The 25,008-nt window shown below is 41.1% G+C and overlaps 1 protein-coding gene across 3 annotated transcripts in view; it reads left to right on the plus strand.

Moving 5' to 3' along the window:
- Positions 1-1,301: 1,301 nt before the first annotated feature.
- The window catches only part of SLC16A9 (solute carrier family 16 member 9), a 54,719-nt gene continuing 31,012 nt past the window's right edge, over positions 1,302-25,008 (plus strand). The window contains exon 1 of one of the 3 annotated variants that reach the window (XM_060642737.3): positions 1,302-1,715. The gene's annotated coding sequence lies outside the window, so the exon portion shown is untranslated. The remainder of the gene's footprint in view (positions 1,716-25,008) is intronic. The other 2 variants (XM_060642736.3, XM_060642734.3) reach the window with 2 other exon arrangements.

A 25,008-nucleotide genomic window follows, 5' to 3' on the forward strand; every position in this document is an offset into this window, starting at 1 on the left:
AGCTCAAAAATAGAACATAATGAGAACCTCCTTTTTTATCTTCTGTCCTTCTCAGAAGTAAATTTTTGATGGCGTGGACAGCATCACCCCTCCATTTTTCCTTCCAGAAACCTTTCCTGGGAACACCTCCCTCTCATTCTTACTGTACCTTCATCCCCACCAACCCCCCACCCCGAAATCTTTCTTCCTCTTAACACAAAACAAAATATGTAATATCAACTAGCTCTGGCCATTCCCTTTCCCATAACCTGAAAGTCAGTAAATTCGGTAGAAGGGGATGAACCACAGTTTTCATATCTGTAAGAAAACTTGACATGCGTGATCAGGCTCCTTAAGATTTTTGGAACTCTCATTTCACATCGACTCTACCATGCAGGCAAGATGAGAAAACAGAGGTTCAGGAAGGTTAGACAGCTTAATTTGGACTTCAGAAAGCAACTTTATGCAAGGTGTAGAGTCTTTGTCTAGGTCAGCACCAGAGGCCTCGGTTTATAAACGGAATTCTCATTCCAGTGTTGGATGGCCTTATGCCTGTTTGAAAAGTTAGTACCAGCTACGGTGCCCCTTCCCAGAAACATGTACAGACATGGGAACACCAAAAGTGCATATCACTTTAAGCGTCCCCTCACCCAGTGAGCCTCTGGTACCTACAAACTGTCCCCAGTCTGCCGCGGTGACCCTCTGTGGGGTTACAGCACACGTCCAGTTCAGCTCCCATGCCCGACAGTGTGAACTTGTGTTTAGATGCGCCCTCCCTCTCGGCCCGCTGTGTTGCACTGCGGAGCGCCCTCCTTTCCCATGGAGCTGTCACAAAGGACAGCACTTGGCATCCTCACTCCTGTAGCCCAGGAGCACCGGCTACACAAAGTTCTGGTGCCTGTTTCTCTGGGATCATTGCCAGCTGGGTATACAGCTCCGGCCAGGAGGGCGCCCGGCGGCCCCAGGAGCCTGGGAGACCGGGGGCGACTCGCACTCATCTCTACACCCCGGCTCCCAACCAAGTGCGCTGGGTCTTTGGCGAGCTGGTGCGGGCACGCGGTGGGCGGCAGGGGCGCGGCGGCGCCGGGGGACGCGCGCGTGTGCGCACCAACAGGGCGCCTGGCCGGCGGTGCCCAGCTCTCCTGAGGCCTCGGTGGCCCCGGGCCGGGCGGGGACCGCGGCCCCGGCAGTGCCCTCCCTCCGCCCCGCCGGCCGGAGCCCGGCCCGAGCCTCGAGAGCGGGAGCAGCGCCCCTACCGCTCGCTTTTCCGCCTCCATCTCCTCCGCCTCCTCCTCCTTCCCCCCAGCCACCCGCGCAGTCACAACCGGTTCAGACTGGCCAGGGTGCCCCGCAAAGGAGTTAGAGAGAGGGGCCAGACCGCGGGGAAGAACTTCCCGGGAAGGAGGAGGAGGGAGAGAAGGTGGAGCCCAGAGGAGGGGGCCGGATCCCCCTCTCCCTGCACGCGGCCGCCGCCGCCGCCGCCGCCGCCGCCGCCGCGGGGCTCGGCGGGGGCAGAGGGCGGCGGCTCCCGGGGTCGCGCGTAGCGGGACCGATTGCCCAATACTCCGGCAGGGGCCGGGGCCAGGTCCGGGCCCCGGATAAATACAGCCCGGCGGGCCCCGAGGAGCAGGGGAGAGCTGCGGCCGCGGTCCTCCCCGCACCACCCGCCCGGCTTTGCCCGGGGCACTGCGCCCGGTGCTGCGCCCCGGAGCCCCCCAGCCGAGGCCGCTACCCAGGTAAAGGGCTGGAGCTCGCGGGAGGGCGCCGACGCTGGGCGGCCACCCGCGCTGCCTCGCCTCCCGGAGGCGAGAAGTGACTCCTTGGGCTCGGAGCAGCGGGAGACGGCGGCGGCGACGACGCTGTCACTGGCGGCCAGCACTTTGGAACGGGTTTCTGGTTTGGGCTGTGTACCGGGAGCCGATAGCGTCCTCGGTGCTCCCATCCCTGGACACCCCCCTCCCCTTTTGATGGGGTGCCTCTCCGCGGTGGGCAAGTTTCCCCAGGAATCCGAGGGAGGCATTTTGCACGGAGCTCAAAGAGAGACAGAGATACAGAGAGAGAAAGGAGGTCCTAGAGGGAGGACGGTACCCACGGGCTGGGCTCGGGGCAGTGGTCTGTCCTGGAACTCCCAAGACAGCTTCTGGGGCTGCTGGTGGCAGAGCGGGGCTGTGGGGAGTGCGACCAGGTGGGCCCCTGTTCCTCAGAGGGCGGCGAGGCCTCCAGGTGCCCGGGTGGGGAGCCGGTGCGCGCAGCTGCCCTGGGAGAGTCGCGGCTGGGGCGCCCCGCTGCTGCAGGGTTGGGAGGAAGGCGGCGCGCGGAGCTAGAGGCCTCTGAGCCGCGGCGCCAGGTTCAGCACCACCGGGTCAGTCCGGGCGACCGCTTCTGGAGGCACGGGCACCTGGGCCGCCTGGACGCCGAGCGGGACCTCGGGAGAACTTGGTGCTTAACGCTGCAGCTGTGGCTCGTCCCAGGTAGCCGACTCTGGCTTCAGCAGCACCCAGAGGCTTTGGAAAGAGCTGACAACTATTTAAAAGCTCGGCCATCAAAAAAACAAAGCAATGCTTCTCGGGGTCCCATGTCTAATTCAGCACAGGTCAATCCATCCTGCAGGTTTAGGCAGGCTTTACACTAAATATGTTACTTACACAGTAAGTTATTTGATATAACAGTTTTTTGGGCCAATTTCCTGGCTTACAATTTGGGTGTATTTTTTAACATCTTGGATTATCTGGATAGTAGTGTATTTTTTTCTTTTTTCTGTTATCAGATAGATTATCCGGATAGTAGTTTATTTTGTTTAAATCTTGGATTATCTGGATAGTAGTTCAGACTATAGATGGATTTTTACTCCCGGAGTAGGATATTTAGTTGTTCCATCACATTGTGTTCAGGTGGTAGTCCTAACAGTTTCTTTGATTCTGGTTGGCTTTAGCTCTGGGAAATTGTTCTGGCCAGAGAAGATTCTGAGGTGAGAGTACCCATATTCATTGACCGATCACACCTTCTTTTAATTAACATGTGAATGCAGATAACAGGGTTAGTATCCATACCATCGCTAAAAAAAGTTTTTTGTTTCAAGACCCTAGAAAATGGAAATTACATAATAAAATAGTTTAACCTGCCATTTTGCAACAACTCATAATTTTAGCACCACTGACTGAGAACATCCTTCTCTGTTGCTTCCCGTTTGTGTTTAAGGGGAACCAGGACCTTTCCTATGTATAGGATGAATACAGGGAAGGACAGGTGACATGGGGAAGTGCATCAGGACACTAGAAAACCTCTTCCAGCTCCTGGCTGTGACTCTAAAGAGATGGAGGTGATGGTGTGTGTTGGGTGGTGGCTGAATCTGTGTCAGAGCAGACTGATACAGTGCTTTTGGGTTGGATCTGGTCATGAAACTGGAGCTAGAGGATGACAGTTAGAAACATGTGGTCTGATTTTCTTGTTTTTTTTTTTTTTAATGTTTGTTTATTTTGAGAGAGAGAGGAAGAGAGAGCATGGGAGTGGCAGAGAGAGAGAGAGAGAATCATAAGCAGGTGTGGTGATGTCAGGGCAGAGCCCCAGGAGGAGCCTGATCTCCTGAATCATGACCTGAGCCCAAATCCAGAGATGGAGGCTTAACAGACTGAACCTTCCCCGGGTGCTCCCAGATTTTCAAGTTTTATTTCCTCACTCCAATATTTTGACCCCTAATTTTTGTGGTCTTTTTCTCAAGTGAGATATCTCTTCAATTTAATTTATAGAAAGAAATTGAGTATAAAAAACCGTGGGAAGTGCAAAAAGCCACAATGACTTGCTTGTATAACTATAGTTTTTCAAGAAAGTTTGCCTAGTGACTTCACTTTTAATTAAAGATTGAAAGAATGCATATATTTTGAGCTAGTTGGCTTTTTCTTTGGGGGGTTCTTTGCAGATACCGAAGTATTCCTTGTAGATAATGAGATTGAACTAGAATTTACAAGTGAGTTCAAGCAAAGAACACATGGTCCCCACCTTTAAAGAGTTTAGTCTAGTTAGGGGCACCTGAGTAGCTCAGTTGGTTAAGCATCTGACTTCGGCTCAGGTCATGATCTTCCAGTCCATGAGTTTGGGCCCCGCGTCAGGCTCTTGTGGACAGCTCAGTGTAACAGAGCCTGTTACAGATTCTGTATCTCCCTCTGTCTCCCTGCCCCTCCCCTGCTCATGCTCTGTCTCTCTCTGTCTCTGAAAAATGAATAAACCTTAAAAATTTTTTTAAAGAGTTTAGTCTGGTGGGAAAGATAGGTATGTTTACAAATATCTACAGTACAAGATAGTATATATAGATGGAGTCATATGGCAGTAACATCAATAGCGTGCTATTGAATGGCAGAGAAAAGGAGAGGTTCATTCAAGGTTAAGAACTAAAAAAAGTTATGTGGCAGGTGGAGCATTTGACCTGGGATCTGAAGAAGGAAGAGATTTTCTCCGTGGAAAGGATCCTCACTGGAAGAAGCAAATAGCACAGAGTCCTGGAAGTCTGATGTGTCCAAAGGAAGCAAAATAGTTTGGAGTGGCTAGAGCCTGGAATTTAAGATAGATAAGGCTGGGAGGTAGGATGGGGCTAGATTGTGGAGAATATAACAAGCCACGTGAAGAAATTAAAAATGTGCTTGAACGTTATTATTGTATTTATACTACCAATGTTACAGCATCTTTAACTGTAGTTTATACCTTAAAGTTCAATTTTGTTTATACACTAAAATAAAAAAAATAATATTTTTCTTGAGAGAGAAAGAGAGACAGAGTGTGAGTGGGGGAGGGGCAGGGAGAGAGGGAGACACAGAAACCAAAGCAGGCTCCAGGCTCTGAACTGTCAGCACAGAGCCTGACACGGGGCTCAAACTCACGGACAGTGAGATTATGACCTGAGCCGAAGTCAGATGCTTAACCAACTGAGCCACCCAGATGCCCCTGTTTATATCCTAGAATAAATAAATGGATAAAATCTCAATGGTATTTGCTTCCTGTAAACATTACTGTAAAAGAGTAATGTATTTCAAATAGCCTTTAATGCTTTAAGTCCAACAGTTTTTTTCCCCCCAAGTCTGCAGTGTTATGGACTTAAGGTATACTAGTCTTATGGTATACCAACTCTTAGTTTGATGAAAACTTTGTATAGGAAAACACCTCCACGTTCCTGGGCAATATGCAGAGTAGAGCCACTGTCTTCTGTTTCAATTGCCAATAATAATAATGACTATTATTATTGTTTATTAAATGTGATATGTCATATAAGCCACATGCCTTATTTCATCTAGGGAGGCATCATTTTGATCTTAGGCTGATGATTTTAATGAGGTCACTCAGCTGAGTAAATGATGGAACCAGGATGTGAAGCCAAGAAGTGTCTCTCAAAAGCTTATTCTTTGAACTATTGTGCTATCATGTAACAAGGGCATAATACATGACAACTTATTAAAAGAACTTAGAGGGGCTGGGTGCCTGGGTGGCTCAGTTTGTTGAGTGTCCAACCTTGGCTCAGGTCATGATCTCATGGCTCCTGAGTTCCAGCCCTGCATCAGGCTCTGTGCTGAAGCTTGCAGCCTGGAGCCTGCTTAGGATTCTGTGTCTCCCTCTGTCTCTGCCCCTGCCCTGCTTGTGCTCTCTCTCTCTGTCTCAAAAATAAATAAACATTAAAAAAAATTAAAAGAAGTTATAGGGGCACCCGGCTCAGTTGGTTAAGCATCTGACTTCGACTCAGGTCATGATCTTACAGTTTGTGAGTTTGAGCCTTACATTGGGCTTGGGATTCTCTCTCTCTCCGTCTCTCTCTGCCCCTCTCCCACTCCTGCTTTCTCTCTCTCTCAAAATAAATAAACTTTAAAAAAGTAAAAGAAGTTAGAAATTGAGCCTGCTAACTGTAGAAGTGTTTCTCTGTTTTTAAATTTTCACCTTCATTCCCATTATTTTGATTTTGTTTGTTTCTTTATTTAGAGAGGGTGCAAGCAGGGGAGGGGCAGAGAGAGAGGGAGAGAGAGAATCCTAAGCAGGCTCCATGCCCAGCTAGGAGGCTGACATGGGGCTAGATCTTAAGACCATGAGATCATGACCTGAGCTGAAATCAAGAGTCTGATGTTTAACTCAGTGAGCCACCCAGGTGCCCCAGTTTTATTTTATTTTTTTTATTGAGTTAATATTGACATATAGCTTTGTATTACCTTTACATGTACAATGTAATGATTTGATATATGTATATATTGTGCAGTGATTACCACAATAAGTTTAGTTAATATCCATCACTACACAGGTTTTTGTTTGTTTGTTTGTTTTTTGGTATTGAGAACTTTTAAGGTCTACTTTCTCAGCAACTTTCAAATATAAGATATAATATGTTAACTATAGTCCTCATACTGTACATTACCCATCATTCTGATTAATTTCACACTACAAATCAACAATGAGACGTGTAAATGTTTTAACACATCTTTAAACTATTATATGATCTTGTGCTTTTAGTATCCACTCAAAAGAAACTCTTCAGCTTTTTGAGAAGAGATGGGATATGGATGAGAAAAACTCTAGCGAGAGTGACAGCATCAAATACAAAGGCTAGATCTTCCAGATTCTCTGGAAGGGTGTCAATTTCAAATATTCTTGTCATTATTCCCAGTAACCCCCACCCCCAAATGCACTAGATCTTTTTGTATTCCAGCATCCTGGAAATGTTGCCTTGTGTCTTTTTATTCTGAAAGTAATATAGCAATATACTAGCTTGGACACAATATACTCGTGTGTGTTCAGACAACAAACTAGACTCCACATAATCATGTACAAATTATGCAAAACATATACTAAGCAAAAGAACACACCAGTGTAGATGGCATCATCATAGATTTCTTTCAGAACACTACTACTTGGGCCAGGCTGTGAGTGATATGGTTTGTGTGGAAGAGAGAATAGCTGAAGCAAGAGCCCAGCAGCATAGGGAACGTGGCAAGAGTATGGGATGGATGCAGGGAAATGATTATACCAACTTGTATTGAAGTGTCTGGCCCTCATTTTGCCTATATTTAATTGTTAAACCTAGATGTTTTCATCTTTTTTCAGGCTCTGAGTGGTTTACAAATTCTGCTATTTTTCTCTTCTGAGCCTGAGAACAGGACTAGAAATAAATGACCTTTCACTGGATTGGTCAGTGAGGGACCTTGGTACTGGTCTTTCCTCTAGAGTGACATCTCTAAACCTCAGTGTCTTCATATAGACGAAGCAACTGAGTCATTGATGAGATCAGTGGTGCAAGTTCACAGGGTTCACCCGGGGGAGACAGGCATCATAAATAAGTAATAAGGGGTGGTGGGAAGGGAGAGCACAGGTGAAACTCTAAATGCAGGTCAACCTTGGTCCTGTGTCAGGGAGATTTTAGGGAGTAGAAGGAACTGGAGAGAACATGTCCATTCGATGAGGGTGAATGTTACTCAGTTCCAGCCAATTGTTGTGTAAGAACAAGAGCCCAGTGTCACCAGATTCTGATTTTTTTAAAAGAATCAAAAAATTCAGATTTTTATGTGAAATCTTTCAGTGTTAAATCAGTGGCAATTCATTCAAAATTGCCAAAAGTAAAATAAAATAAAATAAAATAAAATAAAATAAAATAAAATAAAATAAAAATTGTGCAGGCCAAACAGAATACTACCGATCTAAAGATCAGATCTGGCCTGAGAGCTGTCAATTTGCTGAATGATTTCCAAGCCTCCTTCTGGCTTCAGGCTTCTATGATCCTACACTGAATCCATTTTATCTCTAACCTATTTCTTCTACTTTGCTAAACCATAGCCTGGTACTCACCATATCTAAGTTATGCTTTGGGGATAACTTAGCTTTGGAGGAGTTCTTTGGCAAGTGCTGAACTATGATAGATCTGTAAGGCCTTAATTGGTCAAAGGATGTCCTTTTTTGATGGCCATGCTGGTTTCATAATTCATAGGCTGTAGCAATTAAGTACTTGTGTTAATTATCCCTTTCAGGGACAATTAATGTGATTCAATTCCAGAGCCCAGAATTATTTCTCTAAACACTTTCCTTTCTGCTCTTCCTTCTCACCCCAGTAGGAGATAATAACCAGTTGGGAAATCGATCCTGGTTCCCAATTGGACAAGGTATATTTGTAGCCTGACTTATGGTGCTCAAAGAAATCTTCATCGTCTTTACCCTGCCAAGATTTCACCATGGAGTCTCTCTCTCTTTTTAAACTTGGAAGTGTCTGGGAAAAACATTCTTGAACTGCAAACTGAATTAAGGGTTTGGCTTTTGAGTTGTGTTAATACAGGACTTTAGGTTTCTTTTTAAGAAAGCATACTTATATGGGCCCCAAAGTAACAGATTTGCATATGATCCCAACCCCAGATTATTTTTAATAACACTGGTTCTTTCGCAGTGAAATTCTTTAGTATAATTTTTTTAAAAGCTCCATTTATTGAATTTGACTTGCTAAGATGTGTTCCTCACTTTACGTCAATGAGCTGTTTTACAAACAGGTGAGTCTGACTCTAACTGAAAAGTTCAGAGCAGATGTTGACAATGAGAAGGAAGTGTCTGAATAAATAAAACAAGAATGTCATGTTTAGAGAAACCACATATCTTCTTGAGACTGAGCTGATTTCAAGAGAATGAACAGAAGGCTCTGGATGACAATTCTCAGCCACAGTTTGTCCTTGTTCTGGCTCCAGTAGTGAGTCAACCTCCTGCCTCCCCCCACCTCCCCGCACTTCAGAGAGTGTGTGAAGCATCTCTGGATGTTTAACATTTAGAACCAAATCTGAGAGAGCCAGGTTACTGTCTGACCATTAAAGACATACCATTTGATGTTATACTGGTAAAAAATTTGAATAAAAAAACTCTACTTCTGTATTTTTACCCATGTATTTGGCTAGTCCTTCCGATTCAATGATGAAAACAGGCTCCAAGCTCCGCGAATGTAGGGACCGCATTGTCTTCTAAGTGCATTCCATTCATTTTCTTCTAAAAAAAATGCACGATGCCTTCTAAATGCACTTAATTCATTTGGTTGAATGAGAGATGTTTGATTAATCATTTTAATATACAGGAGAGTTAGGTAAGTAGCTTTTCCAATATTCATTAATTTCATAAAGATTTATTGAGCTCTTATTATGCACCAAACACAATTCTTAGTGTTAGGGATGTGAGATGGGCTTGGAGGTTAGACACCTTAACAAGGAGTAGCAATATATTGTGATGAATGTTATAATAGCAAGATTGCCCAAACTGATGTAAGATCTTAGAGGAGGAATGACTGACCATTGGAGAGTCAAGATGGCATCAAGTAAGAGGAGACATTTTAGGCTAAGTCTTAAAGGAAAAGCAGGAGTTTGTCGGTAGGCAAGTTGGAGACAGGCATTACAACCTCTCCCTAGGCTCACGTGTTGACTTGCAGCAGTGGCTTGGGGACCACAGGTTTGCTGGGACATCCTACAGAGGTGTAGTTGCGGGATGGATTGTTGCAGATCTTTAGAGAAAAAAACAGAATTCAATAACTTGCTGGGTATTTAAAGATCTAAATATTGAATATATAGACAAAACATGGTTGTGTAAAACCAATTTTTCATTTTCATTTATAATTTTTGAATAACATTATTGATGGGGAACTATAAGCTCCATGAGGCAGGAAAAATTATCTTTGGTTTTCTTATACGCTTATAATAATGAATTAAACTTCCCCTCTGCTAGTGGATACACTGTGGGTGGTGAGGAACCACTGAGAGATTTGAAAAGTGGAGGTGGAATTGGAGAAGATGAGAAGCATGGTTTGGCAGCAGCCTGCCAGATGAATGGCAGCAGGAAGAGAGCATAACCAGAGGGGTCCATGAGTAGGTGGCTGTGATAGTGCAAAGATTTGCAAAGAAGAGGTAGAGGAAGAGTCAGACTGCAGAGCTCATTGTCAGGACCCTGGTCCTGGCTCACATGGGTGTTGGGAAGAAGGAACAGGGAGGGGATGGAGAGAGGGGCTTTCTGCTTGGGCAATTGCAGGTCTGGTTGTGTTTGTTCTCCAGATGAAATTTAGGAGGAGGAATTATGGATGTGTTAATTGTGAGGGTCTTGAGCACAGCCAGGTGGGATCTTGACATAAAAATTAGTAAGAAATTGGTTGGACATATGGGTCTGGAGTTCTGAGGGGAGGTCAGGCCTGCGGATGGAGACTTGGGACTCGTTCCTTTGCATGCATGCAATCACTTGGTGAGGCTAGAGACAGCTGGTGGGGTCCTGTGGGAGTGGGCTCAGGAATGTCACGGGGGGCCATTGGTTTGCAGAGAAGAGAGAGGTGAACAGTGTCAAGATGGCGGTTGAATGCAGGCCTGAACTGACTCAGTGATAGGGCAGTGGGGGCTCCACAATAAGAACATTTCTCTTGTTGGATGCATGGAAACCAGAGAACAGTTGAGGAATCGTCAGGATGTGAGAAAACAGAGGCAGGGAGAGTGTTCTTGCAAGTTTTTCTAAGACCTTTGAAAGATGCAACAACAGTAACAGCAGCTGCAAGCATTTACTCTAGGCTGAGCACCATGCCCAGTGTTTCATAGAGATGATTTCCTATATTCCTCCTAAAAATCCTAAGAGGAAGGAGTTCTTACTATTTCCATTCTATAGATGAAGAAACTGAGAAGGTTGTTAACTCACTGAAAGGCACACGGCTGATGGCAGAGTTCGATCATGAACCCAGGAGAAATGACTCCAGGGTTCATGTTGTAGACCAGGGACTTTCAGTGTTTTAGAATATGACGTGCAGTAATATGTGTTTGTGAACCTGGCCGTGCACACACACACAGGCACACATACAAACACTGAAGCACAGATTCACACAATGGTACTGAAGCCTTATGACCATGCAGGAAGTATTCTTATATTTTTGGTGCTTATCTAATTTATTCTATTCTAAATTCCAATTTTAAAAAATGTTACTCATAATCCACAGTTGATTTCATGACCCATGATACATTGGAGTTTGAACAACACTGCTCTAGCCCACTGCTTTGCATTGCTTCCCAAACTAGAGCTTAATACTCTTTTCTATTACATTCAACAAAACATTTTTTGAGTGCCCACTATATGCATAGATGTGGAAAGAACATAAAGAATATAAGATGTGCCTTGATCCCAGGAATTTTCTGCTAGTGAAAAGGATGGGAAGAAAGCAAGTAAATGCCTAATTATAATGCATACTAGAATGAAATAAGAAAAGAGAGGTATAAGCAATATATCATGGGTGCATAGAGTGATTAATGCTGGCTCTAAATGTATATTGATTTGACTAGTAGTGTTTAGTGTTTTTGTGCTTTGACAACATTAAAAAACTTTTATGAAATTAATAGAAATGTATTTGGCAAAGACTTTTAAGAATAAAGGCCCCAAACTATAGAGAGAGTGCAAATGTCCATCAACTAATGAATGGATATATATATATATATATACAATGTGGTGTGTGTTTATGTGTGTTGTGTCACACAGACACACACAATGGAGTATTACTCAGCCATAAAAAAGAATGAAATCTTGACATTTACAACTGTGTGGATGAAGCTAGAATGTATTATGCTAAGTGAAATAAGTCAATCGAGGAAGGACAAACACCATATAATTTCACTCATATATGGCATTTAAGAAACAAAGAGATGAACGTATGGGAAGAGGGGAAGAGGAGAGAGGGAAACACACCACAAGACACTCTTAATGGTAGAGAACAAACCAAAGGTTGATGGAGGGAGGTGGGTGGAAGATGGGCTAGATGGGTGATGGATATTAAGGAGGGCACATGTGATGAGCATTGGGTGTTGTATTTAAGTGATGAATCACTGAATTTTACTGCTGAAACCAATATTTCACTGAATGTTAATTAACTAAAATTTAAATAAATTAAAAAAAGAATAAAGGTCAAAGGAGATTTAAGACCATGATATTCTGTGTATTTTTCTCAAAGGTCCTGAGGTGGTCAAAATATTATTACTTAGATATCAGTTTGTTTAGTATAAGCCCTTGGGTGACGTCAGCAAGTTCAGTCATTTTAAAGTATATCCATTAAAAAGTTTTAAAATGGGGGTGCCTGGGTGGCTCAGTCGGTTGAGTGTCTGACTTCGGCTCAGGTCATGATCTCACAGTCCGTGAGTTCGAGCCCCGTGTTGGGCTCTGTGCTGACAGCTTGGAGCCTGGAGCCTGGAGCTTGGTTTGGATTCTGTGTCTCCCCCTCTCTCTGCCCCTCCCCTGCTCATGCTCTGTCTCTCTCTGTCTCAAAAGTAAATAAAAACATTTAAAACATTTAAAAAAAAGTTTTAAAATGAAAGGGTATCCATTAAAAAAATTTACCATCAACTTCCCAAAGTAAAGCAATGCAACTATACAGACCACTTAAGAAAGAACCTGCATTAGGTGGTCACTCCTTGGGTTACATGGAGAGAGTTTGAAGTAGAATCTAACAAAAAGCCTAGGGACACAGGGATAGAATGAGAATTATCAATACCTACCTAGGTTTTATGTAGAGTTGTACATAGATTAAAAAGATAACATTTGAAAGTCCTTGGCATTGTGTCTGATATACAGAAAGTGTTCATAAAAAATGGTAATTAGAAGTTATTCATGATATGGCTAAATAACAGTACATTTAAACCTTAGAAAATTTTCTTAATTCTACTGTTTAGGGAATTCCTAAGAAAACATGACATCATTATTGGGGTTTAAGGACACTTGAAATATTTTTCTATAGCCATGATTGGAGTGGGTAAAAAAAAAGAGAATTAATTTAAATAACTAAGGGCAGCCAAGTCTTTCAATTTATGACTGTATATTAGGACGTGAAGTTGTTTAAGATGACCTGTAGTGCTGTTGTCCCCTTCTGCTCAGTAACCACATGTTAAAATCATCTGGAGTGCTCTAATAGCCTGGCCTCCCCTCCAAACATCCTGCTTTCATTGCTGTAGGGTAGACCCAGACATCAGGGATTTTTAACCTCCCAAAGTGATTGATTCTACCGTGTAATCCACTTTGCAATCCCCTGCAAGTCTTAGTGTGCTAAGTGCTTAGTATAGAAGTATGTGCTTAGGAAGCGTGCTTAATATGCTCTGATGATTAGAAACAAGCTCATGTGGAGATACAACCTTAAAACGGGGTTTTTCATTTGCCCTTCTGATGCACATTGAATTACCACCTTTTCTTGAGAATTGGTTTAGAAAGGAAGATCTTCGGGGATTTTGGAATAAGAAAGGGGTTCTTTGAACTGGGAAGATTAGAAAACTGGGGTGTGAAAAATACAAAGAGAAAGAAGCTTGAGTTCATGTAGCACTTTAAGAGACAAAGTAGTTGATTTTTAAGGACACTTGTAGCCCTTGTTAACTCTGATGATCAATGCTCACCACCGTTCTACCCACGGGCACCCTATGAACCATCCGGTGGCTAGGAAGGTGCTGGAAAGCTGTGTGGTTTCCTGAGTTGGGAAGAAAAGGAAGGATGGCAATGAAAGGGAGAAAGAGAACAAAGCAACCCTCAAAGCAAGATGAAAGCAACCCTCGTTTGGATTTGTCTTCTCTTGACTGTTGGTGACCTAAGAGTAGACTGTCCTTGTCCTTATGTTCTTTCCTCACTGAGACTTCCCTCTTCCCATTTACTTTTTCTTACTATCAGGAAATTATCTGAGATTTGAAAAATGTCACTTCCAGGGGCGCCTGGGTGGCGCAGTCGGTTAAGCCTCCGACTTCAGCCAGGTCACGATCTCGCGGTCCGTGAGTTCGAGCCCCGCGTCGGGCTCTGGGCTGATGGCTCAGAGCCTGGAGCCTGTTTCCGATTCTGTGTCTCCCTCTCTCTCTGCCCCTCCCCCTTTCATGCTCTGTCTCTCTCTGTCCCAAAAATAAATAAAAAAACATTGAAAAAAAAAATTTAAAAAAAAAAAATGTCACTTCCATATCACCCCTTTTTTTTGGAGGGAGGAATTTCATAGCAGAGTATGTGTGTGTGTAGGTGTGTGTGCGTGTGCACACTGTTGTGGCAGGGAGGGAGGGGGGTCGTGGATGTTCTGGCCAGCTGTATTTGTAGGGAGGCTGGTTTGAGATTTTGAGAGGATCTCTGCCAAGATAAAAAGAATATTTTTATGACAATTATGTTTAAAAGATAAGAAATAATTTACACTGAAATTACTGTGTGCCAGGCACTGTACTAATAGCACAATAGTCTGATGAGGTAAGTAATATCATTTCCCTCACTTTTTGGATGAAGAAAGTGAGGCCCAGAGATATTGCAGTAATTTGCTGAAGGTCACATGGTTGGCTAGTATCAGAAGTGGGACGTGTACTCAGGTTATCTAGGACCCAAGCTCATACTCTTATTCCTTATGTTCAGTTTTTTAGAACAGATATCTTCACATATTTATAGATATAAATATCTGTGTATGTACTTGTATGAAACTATAGCTTTTGACATAACAAAAAAGTGGAAACCCTATCAACCATTCTTTGGGACCACATAATACCATTACTAGAAGATCCTGACTTCTCTTTCACTACCTTTCCCAAACTCAGAGATTGTTTGGCTAGTTTGAACAAATTAATAGGTGGCTCCATCATTATATTGACAGCTTTATTATAATTATAATTATCACCATCAGCAGCAGCATTATCATGATCATGAAAATCTTCTTAGAGTTTTACCTGCCAGCTGCATGCCTGCTCCACTGGGGACTATGGAGGCTGGCTGGGGCATGTGACCTAGATCTGGAGAGGTGAAGTGACCATTTTAGCATTGACTATCTGGAGATTTTTGGAGCTGCTTCTCCCCAGGTTTTTCCTGGGCTGCTGTACAGCAGAAGGATGACATTATGGGCGATTGGATGATTCTCTAGAAGTAGAGCGCCTAGGCTTGGCCATTAGGGACAATGGAAAAGAGACAGGGAAAGATTTTTCTCTCCTCTGGCTGGCAATGGTGTGTACTTGCTCTCTCTGGAGCCACAGGGGTGGAACTGGGCTCCTCCATCTGGACACCAGCCAACAGATTCTGGGGGGTTGCCACATCAAAGTGTGGGGTTAATAGCATTGCCACCACCAGTGGGGATATAGCCAAATGTCACAAATGAAGAGGGAGCAGGCAACCGTCCATTCCTTTGTTTTCTGTCTGTGCTCCAGGGTGCTTAGAAAATAAAAGTCATGCTCTTCTGAGAAGGTCCATTTATTCTGCCCTCTTGTTTTGTAAAGTTAGGATTCTTTGGAGAGAGATGCTTACTTTTCTATAGGCTTCCAATTCACTAGGGCACATTACCATGTTGCAAGTTGTTTTTTGAGTTAATACACTTTCTGACACCATTTTCTCCTATTTGCATTAAAAACAACTTTTGCAAATCTTCAGATAAATTGATGTAATAATCATCTTTTAAATTTTGTATCACAGGCAATGATCCCCTTTGCATTTTCTCATTTTATAGAAGATCAAGAAAATAGCTTTTGTCATGGTTATCACTCCTATAGGAATTTTTGCTTTGATCAGTGGAGATTTAGGGGTAATAAGCTTTGTCCTTGACCATATTATAGATGACAGGGTTGAGTTAAAAGGACAGCACAGTGCTGGCAGCTGCACTGGGGTGGGTGGGCTCAGGGCGATGAGTTCCCACATGCTCCAGTCCCCACTTCATCCCCAACTCTTAGCCTCTTCCTTTCCTCACCTGTGTCCCTTCTCCACTGGGAAAGAGGATGTGACAGTTAGTCAGAGGTGGTCCTTCTCTCCTGTAGGACAGTGATTCTCAGCCTTGGCTGCACATTCGAGTGACAGGAAGGGTCAGGCTGTACCCCAGAGCAGTCTGGGGTGGGACCTCAATCAGAGATGTTTTAAGCTCCCCAGAGCGCATTCAGGCTGGAGAACCATTGTGGTTGGGCAACCATTTTGAGTGTATCTGTGGATGACCTTGGTCAGAATCACAGGGTGATTCTTAAAAAATCCGATTTCTGTGATTCCTAACACACTAAAAATACATAAGCCTTGAACCCAAAATAAAAGGAAACCAAATCTAGCAGTAAACATGAGTTTTGAATTATTCCAAACTAGAATCTGGAAATATCCAGATCTTGGTTTACATTTTCTAAATATTAAGAAATAACTAAAGATTAAAAGGTTTTAGAAACCCTAGGTTTATATATAATTCAGTAACTAGTTGCTGTAGAACTCTGGTGTGAGTAGTAACTACTTCTTAAAGAGGCTATCAAGTTACCAGAAATCCTTTATGGTTTTTAAAGTAATAACTAACATTTATTTTTTTTAAACCAGTTTTTGTTTTAGAGAGAGAGTGTGTGCACACAGCATGGGAGGGACAGAGGGAAAGAGAGTCTTAAGCAGGCTTCACACCCAGCGTGGAGCCAATCTCACAACTGTGAGATCATGACCTCAGCTAAAATCAAGAGTCCAATGCTTAACCAGCTGAGCCACCCAGGTGCCCCACTAACATTTATTAAAGCTTTTTACTGTGTGCAAGGCACTGAGCTTTGCACTTGAAATTCACTGTTATCCCATATTAAGACAAGAAAAGTGTGGTTTAGAGACATTAAGTAATTGGCTCAAAATCACATGGTGATCACATGGTGACCTCAACCTCTCTCAAAATAAATAAGCATTAAAAAAAAGGAATGAAATACAAATACATGTTACAACATGATGGACCTTAAAAACATTATGCTAAATTAAAGTGGTCAAACACAAAAGACTACATATTATATGATTCTCATTTATATGAAACTTCCAGAATAGATCATCTATAGAGACAGGAAGTAGATCAGTGGTTGCCTAGGGCTAGGAGGTTTGGGAGGAAATGGAAAGTGACTACTAATAGGTATTCGGTTTCTTTTGGGGATGATGAAAATGTTTTAGAATTATGATGATTATTGATCATCATAATCTCACAGTTGTGAGATTGGCTCCACGCTGGGTGTGAAGCCTGCTTAAGACTCTCTTTCCCTCTGTCCCTCCCATGCTGTGTGCACACACTCTCTCTCTAAAACAAAAACTGGTTTAAAAAAAAAAAAAATATATATATATATACACACACGTATATGTGTATACGTATATATATGTGTGTGTGTGTGTGTGTGTGTATACATATAAAACAAGGATTTCTTTGTGTGATTTTGTGAAGAGTTTTAATAGTTTATAAGAAGGACAGGGGCTGGGTTCTTCTTCTTTTCCTTTAAAAATGACATTGATCTATACCAAAATTTATTTTGCTTCAGAAGAGAAATCATAAACTCTACTCATTATGAAATAATATCACTGGAAAAGGACAAAATTAATCCAGTGTCTATAACTTTTAAAGGAGTAACACTGGTGTTCATGTGAGTGTGTTTTCCAATATCCGAAACAACAAATGGAGCAGATTCACTTGGAAGTTTGTATCTTTGACCCAGAGAGAACTGACACTGTTATAAAGCTTTAAGCTACCCGTAAATGGTCAACAAACAGCCATGCTGACTCTTTGGCAAGTGACCGCACGTGTTGCACTTTTTACTTGGCGCGCGCTGTGGAACGCAGCTCCTCCAGACATAGGAAAGTGAAAGTACCAGCTGAGTGGTAGCGTGGTAGAGGCGGACTCCAGCCCCCGCAACAGCTGTGGCTACTTGTACATCAGAACGGCCTCTATGCTGCTTGTCTCCCATTAAATGCAATCTAATTAACTTATATTTGAATCGTGAGTCTCTGTGTGTATTAAAGGGTATTTTTTTACCTGTATTTTATTAGAATTCCCAAATAATTATTTGCTTATTTTTTATTTTCACAAAGAATGATTTGTTTACCTACATTTTTAAATGAGAATTCCTCCCAGTTTTTTCTCAATTCCTAGCATCCCTTGACCCAAACCGCAGTCAGCGGTGGAGGATGCATGATACATGTTTGGAAGGGCAAGTGTCACAGGAGGGAAAGAGCAGTATCAGTGCTAGAACTGCTTCTGGCAGAATGGGTCTGCTCTGTAGTTTATAAAACTTGTTACCCATGTTAGAGTCAGAACCAAAACATAATTTCCAGTAGCTTTTGAATGCATTTTACTTTAACAACTTTTTGGAGATATAAATCAGATGTGGTGAAGTTCACCTATTTATTTTTATTAAAAAACTTTTTTTTAAGTCTATTTATTTTTGAGAGAGAGAGACAGAACACAAGCAGGGGGAGGGCAGAGAGAGAGGGAGACACAATCCAAACCAGGATCCAGGCTCTGGGTTGTCAGCACAGAGCCTGACGCGGGCCTTGAAACCACGAACTACGAGATCATGACCTGAGCTGAAGTCCAACGCTTGATCGACTGAACCACCCAGGTACCCCTGGAGTTCACCTATTTAATCTGAACGGTTTAGTGGATTTTTTTTTCATGAGTTGTGCAAACTGTACCATAAAAAATAACTTAGAAACCTTTTTGTTACCTCAACAAAAACCTTGTGCGTATTCATGCCCACCTATCAAACTGTTTTCCAGAGTGGCTGCCACGTTTTCATCCCCACCAGCAGCACACAAGCGTTCCAGCTTTCTTCAGCTTGGCCTCTGGTTTGGAACCTTCCATTTAACAGGATACATAAATGTAACTGAAGGAAGTTCACAAAGCCCAGGATGATTTTGACTTTTGACACACCTGGTGGATGACCAGGTCAAGACAAAATCAACATGGAATCAACCATTTCCTGCCCCCACCTCCCCAGGATGTAATCACATGATCGTAGGCCCTTAGTTAAAATAAAGTGCTTTGATGGGATATTGCTCAGAAGAAAAAAAAGAATGGAATCTTGGGGCACCTGGGTGGTTCAGTTGGCTGAGCATCCAACTTCACCTCAGGTCATGATCTCACAGTTTGTGGGTTCAAGCCCCACATCGGGCTCTGTGCTGACAGCTTAGAGCCTGGAACCTGCTTTGAGTTCTGTGTCTCCCTCTCTCTCTGCCCCTTCCCTGCTCATACTCTGTCTCTATCTCTCAAAAATAAATAAACTTTAAAAAAAATTAAGAAAAAAGCATGGAATCTTGCCATTTACAATGACATGGATGGAACTAGAGAGTATTATGCTAAGTGAAATAAGTCAATCAGAGAAAGACAAATACCAGATGATTTCACTTATATGTGAAATTTAAGAAACAAGTGAGCAAAGGTTAAAAAAAAAAGAGACAAACTTAGAAGCTGACTCTCCACTATAAAGAACAAACTGATGGTCACCAGAGGGGCAGTGGGTTGGGGGAAGGTTTAAATAGGTGATGGGGATGAAGGAGGGCACTTGTAATGAGCACGGGGTGGTGTATGGAAGTGTTGAATCACTATATTATACACCGGAAACTAATATTACACTGTATGTTAACTAATTAGAGTTTCAATAAAAACACACAAAAAAGAGAAGACATAAAAATAAAGTGCTTAAGCACCAGATAATTTGGCAGTGACTGAGATTCAAAAAAAAAAAAAAAAAAAAAAAAAAGAGTTCTGTTTTTACCTCCTATGATTCAAGTGAAAAATGCACCTAGGAATCTTTAGTGAGATATAGGTAACAGTCAAAAAGGGTTATTAGAGAATGATTGTTATTGGGGGGAAAAGGCAAGAGGAACCATCAACTGAAAGGAAGGTAAACTGTAAATCACTCCCAATTTGGCAAAAAATAGTGTAATATGTATGTATACACCTCAGAGACAGAAAACTTCTGTGTCAACACTGAATGTTCATAAACGTCAAATATGTAATTCTAGCATTCTATGTGTGGAGAATAGACATTTTTAGCCAGTGTAGATTTGAGAAAATAACAGAGGATTGGCATTATTTGAGTAGAAGTAAGTGCATAGACTATTGGAGTCTAATCACTTTGTAAATCAACAGTAAAATGTAGACTTCTATCAACATTTCCAAAGAAAGTGTCTTGTAATTTGTCCTTTCACAAAACAAATGCTAGCTTTAAGAGATCTGCTATCCTTCATACTGTGATAATCTCATTTGCTTGAGTAATGATATCTCTCCCCACTCCAAGGGAGGTTTATAATATGTAGAACATATTTAATGTTTAGGTTAAAAATAAGATATGCACTTAAATTATAAGTTAAAGTTAATTTTGTAATGTTCCATTAGATCCTGTGCTGTGACAGAACTGCCCTTAAATTATAGGGCTCTTCAAATGGTCTCTCAAAATGGCTTGCAATTTTGAGTTTGATAAGATGTCTCATCATGCAAAGTCTGGGTTTGTGAACACTCTGATTAAAAAAGATTCCAGGGTGCCTGGGTGGCTCAGTCGGTTGAGCAGCTAGCTTCAGCTCAGGTCACGATCTCACAGTTCATGAGTTCAAGCCCTGCATCAGGCTCTGTGATGACAGCTTAAAGCCTGACCTGCTTCAGGTTCTGTGACTCTCTCTCTGCCCCTTCCCTGCTCATGCTCTGTCTCTCTTTCTCTCTCAAAAATAAATAAATGTTAAAATTTTTTTTTTAAGTTTCCAAAATTTCAAAGAATGTACCAGAATATACCAGAATGTGTGTGTTTCCTAAAAGCATATTTTTATACAGTTATATGATTAAGAGCCCCCAATTTTGAGTATACTCATGGAACACTAGTCCAAACAAAACAACACTTTCTGATACTTACAGATTTTGTTATTTTTTAGGACAAGAAAAATCCATCACTTAGATAATATATCTTGGCGTTGTAAGTATAGGATTCTTGAGACATTTTCTTCTTAAATTTCAACTGAGAGTACCATCTTTCCAATCTTGTTTTCCTCTGTGATCCCTCTAAGACTTGCCTTCTTTACTTTCACCAAATTTAGCAGGCCTATCCTGATTCCACACCCATGTTCATGTTGTTTCTCTTACTAGAGCCATGCTTTCCTGAATCTCTCCATTGTTCATTAGGACCAACCTACTTCACAGGGCCTTCCACTCCTGCTTTCCTTTCCCTCTGACTCTCAAACGTTTCACATCCAGCCACCTCTTTGGCACTCATTCGCATGCTATCTTACATCTTAACTGGGTTATAAGCTCCTAGGGAACAAAAGCCATGCTTTCTATTTCTTCTGCTATTTCTTCTTCTTCTTGGTATCTAGTCAATATATTTTAATTTGTAAGTGATCATAAAACTTGAATAAAGATCACTTTTATAATGCTGTATTTCTCTAAATATTAGTATAAGTGGACTTAGTGGAAATTTCAGTTAATTTGAAGTTTTTAGTTAAAAGAATGCCAGAGAAGAGATTTTATCATATTGAATCATAAGATGTGAAGAAGGAGGGATAATAAGAAATTTCAAGAAAAAGAGATATGGCTTATTCTATATTTCCCATATTGTGCAGTCATAGACTATGCTCCTAAACCTACCCTTTTGGCCCAAATGAGACCAAGTGGGGTATAGAAAGGTAAAATAATCAACTTGAAATTACTTCACACTCAAATTTTATTCTGTTCCAAGTACAAGAAACAAAAACAAATTAACAAAATAATTTCCTGGGTTTGTTCACAGGAACAAACAGGTTTGTGAAATGAAAGGCTGGAGAAACCCATCTTGGGTATACCCCAAGGTAGTCAAGGTGGTCTCTTCAATGTACTACCATTGAAATCAGTAAACTTCAAATATATATTTCCTTATAGCATTTCAGTCAAAATTCAGAGTCCTGGGAAAGAGGTCCTGCTGGCTTTGCTTGGATCACATACTACTCTATGGGTCAAGATTAAAGAACCTTGATCAACAGTCCTACCACCTATCCACTCATAGAGAAGACCCAAGTCCCCCAAAGGAAATTGGGTACCATTACAAAAGGGGGAAAATGAAGATTAGTCTATTTGTGAAATCACCTTGGAGAATATATAATGTCAGAGAAATAGCAGGTGAGAAACAAGGAATAGAAGAAACTATAGGGGAAAGGTATTAGTTACCCTGACAGAAAACAAGACATCACTAAATGGTATTTTCCACCATGTTCTATGTATACTACATGTACATCAAACTGTGAGACAATTAAAAGTTAGAAGCTATTAGCCAACTCTTTATAAAAACTTGTCTTTCTAGTCAGAGTTGATATATATGGGAACTTTGTATTTCAAAGGTTTGTTCTCCCAAATATTTACTGTGAGAAGAATTTCTCTGGCTCCTGTCCTGTGTGTTGAAATGTCACCCAAGGCAAGGCAAAGTGAAGCAAGGCCAAGGTATTTTGTGTATAAAAGCACTTCTGTCTACTTAGGTCTGCAAACTGGCAAGGGAGATACTCCTCACCCTTTTCCTCCCCTGACCCTTCAGAAAATACTGGCTTTCTTCATGATTCTGGTGCTTTGCCTATATAAATGTGTACTTTTCCTGAAGTGCGATAATTTGAAGATTTAGTTGAAGGACAATCTTATATGCATTTGTTCTTATACAGCCTTTTAGTCTCTTTAGATGTTTGGCTGTTGCTATCGTATAGTAATCTAGTTTAGGGAATTAAGACTATATTTTCTTTAAAAGGGATTTTGAACAAGAAATTTGCAAAGGACTAAATTGTCATTCGAAGGACCAAAATGATATTGTTTACTTTTACATTAGAGTAGGTACTGGAGAGAGTTGACTTCTAAAGAAGAGACATAGCTGATTATTTCAAAGGATTTAGATATTTGGAAATTTGGAGTATTCTGTCTGCTAACACAATCATTTGGTCTGAAAGACTGGCTTTTAGACTCTACAGTTCTGTGTACAAATTGTAACCTCTTTCAATTGTCAGTTATGAAATACTAAAAGCTAATTTATACACTTTATGAAAGCTTCAATTGTCAGTTTCAATTGAAAGCTTTCAATTGTCAGTTATGAAATACTAAAAGCTAATTTATACACTTTATGAAAGCTAATTTATACACTTTAAAGGCCTGTGGCAGGTCATGACGTGATTTTGCCTTAGCGTTCTGAATGTCAAAGTGAAGAAATTCAGTGAAGCCCACATAAATTGATGGGTGTAACTATGACTCTCTTAAGGTAGCCAAGTGCTCCGTCATCCAATTAGAGATGTGCATGAATGGATGAATGACATTTTCTACTGTCTTTACCTATTATTTGATAAAACCACAGCCAAGGGAATGGCTTGGAAAAATCTGAGGTCAAAGAAGACTCAGTTAAAACTGACTGTAAACCTGACATGATGTAGTGATATAAAAAGCATACATTAAGTGGATGGCCCTGTTGGGGGCAGGAAGGTCAAGGCTTGGGCCTCTAAATCTATTGCCATGTAAACTGTTTCAGATCTTCAAAAAAAGTAATATTTTCAAATTCTTTTAAAATGTAGTAAGCATTTTTTTTTTATGGTAACACTCAAGATAGAGTAATGTGAATGTTTTCTTTGTGAAAGAAATCTATCTAAGCTCCAGAGGCAGCACGTTGGCATTTGAAGGTATTCTAAGTTAGGAACCAAAGACATATACTCTTATTATTTGACATTATTCTGTATGCCCTGTTAGATGCAAATACAAAAGAAAGCATTTTGAAGTATAAAAATTCAAAATAAGAACGTAAAATTATCCCTGTTTGTAGATGATTGTGTAACTTTATTGTATTATATATTTTATATACTCAAGAGAATCATCCAAAAATCTACTGCAAACAAGAGAATGTAGTAGGGTAATTGGATACAAAATTAACTTATAGACATCAATAACTTTTACACATACAAACAAAACAAAGAAATAACCCTGATTTTAATATTAACAAAAAGGATAGAATACTTAAAATAAAAAGAAATGTTAGGGAAAACTTTAAACATAAAGAACACTTAATATCTTCTATTAAGAATAGTAGACTTGAACAAACGGAGAAGCACACCATGTTCTTCAATGGCAAGACTCAACATCACAAAAGGATCAATTTTCCTTAAGTCAACTTACAAATGTAATTCAGACTTAGTAATTAAGCTATTGTAATGTTGAGTGAAAGGCAGATCAATGGAACAGAATGGAAATTACAGAAATACACACATATATACCCAAGAATTAGATAGGAATTACAAATTGCTTTTTATCTATGTAATGACACACAACTTTCAGGGAAAGCTGAGAAATGCAAGTTAAATCTATAATGAAATACTGTTTTACCATTACCAAATTGGCAAAAATGCAAAAGCTTTATGACACACCCCAAATTGCTGGGGATAATATGAATTGGTTTAATCCTTTGATGCCAATTTCGTAATACTAGTTACAGATACAATGTTCTTACCTTTTGACTCAGCAATTCCTCGTTTGGGTTTTATCTAACAGATATGCATATGTGCAAAAAGGTCTATGGATATGTAAGATTATTCATCGCAGCATTGTTTTTCACTGTAAGTCACAGGGAACTGGTTGAATTAAGAGAAAGCCCTATAATGAAACACAATGCAGCACAAACAAGAGAATGAGGAAGGTCGCTATGCATTCAGAATATTTTTCTGTGTAAAAAATAGAGGAAATCTATATTTGAGTGAACAATGTATACATAAACCAACTCTAGAAAGATATAAAAGAAACAAGAAGTATTGGTTTTCTGTGGAGGATATGGGAGTTAGGTGGGAAATAGGTATGGACTGTATACCTTTGGTCCTTCTTTTTCAGTTTTGAACCATGTAAATATTTTGCCTATTTAATAAATGAATAAACGAACATGTGTGCAGCCTTATGGTGAGCTACTTTGTGCTTATTGAGAAAAAAAAGACTAAGGAAGCTGTGTATTGACAGGGAAAAATCTTGAGGGTATTAAATGCATGAGACAAGGTTTGGAATAGATTGTACAATATGCTGCTTTCTGTCTAAAAAGAGGGAAATCTAGGGGCGCCTGGGTGGCTCAGTCGGTTAAGTGACCGACTTCAGCTCAGGTCATGATCTCATGGTTCGTGGGTTCGAGCCCCATGTTGGGCTCTGTGTTGAACGCTTGCTCGGAGCCTGGAGCCTACTTCAGATTCTGTGTCTCCTTCTCTCTCTGCCCCTCCCCCACTTGTGCTCTGTTTCACTCTGTCAAAAATAAATAAATGTCAAAAAAATTTTTTTTTTTTTAAGAAAGAGGGAAATCTAAGACTATTTGCTTGGTTTTGCTTGTACCT

This window comes from Panthera onca, chromosome D2, assembly GCF_046562875.1.
Source record: "Panthera onca isolate mPanOnc1 chromosome D2, mPanOnc1 haplotype 2, whole genome shotgun sequence".
Taxonomy (NCBI): domain Eukaryota; kingdom Metazoa; phylum Chordata; class Mammalia; order Carnivora; family Felidae; genus Panthera; species Panthera onca.